The sequence below is a fragment of the Callorhinus ursinus genome, unplaced genomic scaffold, assembly GCF_003265705.2.
Source record: "Callorhinus ursinus isolate GAN/ISIS: 27379988/994484 unplaced genomic scaffold, GSC_fseal_2.0 scaffold66, whole genome shotgun sequence".
Classification (NCBI taxonomy): domain Eukaryota; kingdom Metazoa; phylum Chordata; class Mammalia; order Carnivora; family Otariidae; genus Callorhinus; species Callorhinus ursinus.
The window spans coordinates 1,853,155-1,857,535 of NW_027397128.1; the positions used below are offsets into that span (position 1 = coordinate 1,853,155).

The window sequence follows — 4,381 nt, forward strand, 5'->3', positions numbered from 1 at the left end:
AGCAGAAGAGACTCTTTCCAACCCTCTGCCTCAAAGCAGAGATCGCAGTCTGTTCTTCAGTGAGCTCTCCAAGCCACACTATCTCCATTTCTGTCTGTGCTGCTATATCCTGTATCGTCCTGGGTTGTGTGCCCCTCCGAGGTGCTCCCAGTCTTGCCTCCAGGTCGTGGCACGTCTCTGACCTTTGTGCTTCTAAAACTGCCAGCTGCTCCCAGTTCGCACGCACAACCCCACCACTCCAGGTTTCCATCCCAGGGGCTGCCCTAAAGTCCTTTCCCCACCACTACCGGTCTGTGACTCTGTGCCCTGTCCACAGCGTGGGAGGCTATTGCTCACTGGTGGTGTAGGATCCCCATGGCCATGCTCCCTCCCCCTGCCGTTTATCCTCTGCTTTGTGCCTGCAGAATCACGGCTCCCTGCTTTGTACCTCAAAACCAACCACCTGCAATATTCTGTTTGTAGAGATCCAGATCTTCTTACATCTCAGGCTGATTTCATGGGTGCTCAGAGTGGTCTGGTAGATATCCAGCTCAATTCCAGGGACCGGTTGGAATAGGGTCCCCTACTCCTCCACCATCTTTTTCCTGCCTCATCTTTCTTTAACCCAAAGGGAATTTCAGGACCAGAAAAATTTTAATTCAACTAATATGTATTAAACACATAGTATGTTTTTAGCCCCCTATTTTGTCCCAATAACATGTACATGAAGAATACTGACACATGGTAAATGTCTGCTGCTTTGTTTTTTTTTTTTACAATATCCATTCAATTTTAATTATGTTACCTTTTATTATTTTGCAATATATTTCAAAAATGCTGTTACAGTTGCCTTAACTGCTCTATAAGACCTGGAATGAAAGAACACTTAGAATTAGAACACACAGACATCAGGCTGTAGTACCTACTTGTGCTAACTATTAGTACCAGGAGATGTAGTTTTTTAAATAGGCAGATGTGTGGCAATGCAAAATAAAATATAAACTTGTTAAAACAAACAGTAAACTTTGTTTTAATAGCTATGGAAACAGGTGGTTTTGTTTTCGTTTTTCAATACATCTGGTTCTGGCAGCAAGTTGTATTATGCATTTAAAGCAATACACTCCCTGGAAGCTTCTATTTTGAGTTGTGCGTGTCATCTGAATTAGAGCCCAGACACATGAAAAATATCATTCCTAATCCTCTCACTAACCCTCCCTCTAGAATGTCATGATTCTTGTTGGTGAAGTAGTTTACAATATTTTTTTTTCCAGTGACACTGAATGCTTTTAATTTTCTCTAAAAGAGAAGTGATGAAAATACAAGGAACCTTCCAGGGTCCAGTTTTCACCTCACATTCTCCATGAGCAGTAAAGTAGCAGTTCTACATGTTGATGAAAAAGAATTTCAGTTTCCCCATATTAGTTTCTTAATCATATTAGCATTAAAATTGATCTGGACTTAGCTAGATTTCCAAAAGGAAAATTTATTTGCCAAATATTTCAGAAATTTAATAGCATTACATATATGTAATTAGCTCTTATCTACCAAAAATATATGTGTGTGTGTGTGTATTTATTTAACTTACCTTCACTGAATTTCTTTTTTTCTGCTAGACATGAGAATAAGATTAAGTGGACCAATGTTGGCTTTTTTACTTTATAAGCAATAATTTGAGTCTTTTTTTCATTCAGTACAATTGCATGTTCATAATAAATTCACAAATGGCGATACAAGGAAATACTTACTGAATAGGACTCTGCCAAGCAATTCATGTTTTAAGGTTAGACTCTACCAAGTGGCACTATGGCATTATAGGCATTCAATTTTTGTTTTCTTTTTTCAAGTTTGTCAGTTCTTTACTATATTTTTTCCTAGCAAGGGATGGTATATGATCACAAAGTAAGGCCTAGAGACCATTTATAGTTGCTTCCAGTATTGGACAGAACACTTAAGAGCTGATATAAGCCAAACTGAACAATAGTCAAATGGAACCACATCTGATTACATTCAAATAGTCTCCAATAGTACTTTGCTAATATACATGTTTCCTTCTTCTCGGCTGATTTTCTGTTGATTAAAATTACAACAAATAAGATTGCAAAGTTTTTGTAGACTTGTAGTTTTAGGGGACTGCTATGTACATATGCATATATTTTAATTCACAAAATGTCTCTATAGTAATGTTCTTTCTATAAACATGGTTGGCAAAATAAAAAAGGCACAAAAGGGGGATAATGAGAAATGTTTTCAACTTTCAGTGAAGAATACCAAAGCAAGTATCTTTCATGAAAAAAAGCAGAGAAAAATGATCAGTAATTCATGCACAACATGAGCTAAAGAAACCCCCCCAAAAAACAAAAAACAAACAAACAAAAAAAAACCCTTCTCTTCAGATATGTCCTTAGGCTTGAGGAGAAAATTAGTTTTCTTAATCACGTGCTTCATGTAAAATAAAATGTAAAGCTGCACATATATATGTCTGGTTTAACAGTGGACCCATGTTTTTTTTTTTTAAGTGAGGCAATTAGAGGAAAACAAAACCAAAATACTTTCATAAACAAAGAACTCCACCTGTAACCTCTGTCCTTTTTACCGAGTGGGGCAAAATGTCCAATAAAATGTAAAATGCAGCATGCGCAATCATGTAATCTAAAAACTTCATGATAACTTACTGCAAATTGCACTTGATGGTTCACCACAACAATGGAAAACTGGCCCCTTTTTGGCTCACGCAGTCCTTGAGACCCAAAGTGAAGTCACCAGTAAAACGATCTGGATAAAAAGTTTGCAGCTGTGCTCAGCCAGCTAGCTCCAACCACTGGGTGTGGGCCATTCCGGGACACTGCTTTGTCTCTCACTTGTGGAACTCTCATCCTCAGGCAGGTTATCAGGCAGTTCTGTGTTCTGTTCTACTTCCACAGGCGTATCTTGTAATGGGACCAGCATCTCTTCTCCACTTTCACTTTTCGCAACTAGCTGAGCCTTCATAACCTTGGTTGATGCCAAAGTCTCTGCTTTCAAATCTGAATGGATCTGCAGCACACATCTTTGACAGCCATTTGAAAAGTAAAGCTAATAACACCTTTAATTTTTTTTTCTTTTCTCTAGCTTTATTGTAAGAATACAGTATATAATGCATGTAATATACAAGGTATGTGGTCATCGACTGTTAATGTTACCAGTAAAGCTTCCCATCAGCAGTCAGCTATTAGTAAAGTTTTGGGGAGTTGGAAGTTACACGTGGATTTTCTACTGTGGGAGGAAGAGGGGGTTCCCCTAACCTCCATGTCGTTCAAGGGTCAACTGTAAATGTGGAAACCATTTTTGCAGTTTATTAAGAGTTAGGCATGAGAAGGCTCTGCAGCCTTAATTTTCTTAGTTGTTATGTTGTTAATAGAGTGCAAGTTTAACAGGATTTTTTTTAAAGATGATTTAACCTCGGTTTTAATCTTATAATGAATACTAAGCTGCAAAAAGATGTTTAGTCATTTATTAAATTTCTGGAGCTTTATGGCTATGGACAGCAATACAGATAGGATTTCTAGGGGCACAGAAGATGTGAATCTTAAATCTAAATAGGAGCTAAATAGAGACAGCAAAGTGGGCTGTCTCTATTTAATAAGACCTTTAATTTTGAAAAAAGCCTCTTCTCAGAGATTTCTCCGAGCTGTATCATCAAGACCATCTATGTGCAAAACCACTGTTTTGACACGTTTGTTTGTAGTTCCCAGAAAAAACTGAGCTTTCCTTCTACGTGAATTCATTTCATTGAAACTATCACCATATGCCATATTGCAAGACTGAAGAAAGTCATAAATTTCAAAGCCAGCAGTTTTGTTTCTCCTGGAGTTGTAGTCTTCTGTATAACATTTTGCAAACTTAACACCATCCCCAGTTCTCCTTTCATCTTTTCTCTGTTAGCATGGTGTTCTGTCAAGTACTGAAGAGCAAGCAAAGCTGAGTGGACAACAGGGGGGTTGGGATTGTCCATAAACAAAATAAGGCCAGGCAGACATCCCTGATCCTGGACAATGGCTCTTCTATTTAATGGATCTGCTCCTAGAACCTATAGCTCATTAACTACCGAGAGAGTATCAGGTTCTTCATTCATGGTGGAGGAGGAATAATTCATCTTCTATGCCATACACATGAACAAAATCTTCTTAAATTCACACCAGAGCTTTAGGGGTCCACAGCCTGCTGCACCATCAGGGCCACATCAACGAATGAGGTACAGGGACCCAGGAGCTTCACAGTGGGTCCCTCTGCAGCCGCAGCCTCAGCGGTGGCAAAGGGCAGGGTTAACTTTAGAAGCCAAAGAGCAAGCTGCAGCACTGTTTAAATTAAATATATATAAAGAATTTTTGAAGCTAGGTGATGGGTTCACAGGGTTTGTTTTACT

General features: G+C 38.7%; 1 pseudogene; it reads right to left on the reverse strand.

Moving 5' to 3' along the window:
* Positions 1 to 2,664: 2,664 nt before the first annotated feature.
* Positions 2,665 to 4,166, reverse strand: LOC112816498 (armadillo repeat-containing protein 1-like; annotated as a pseudogene).
* Positions 4,167 to 4,381: the final 215 nt, after the last annotated feature.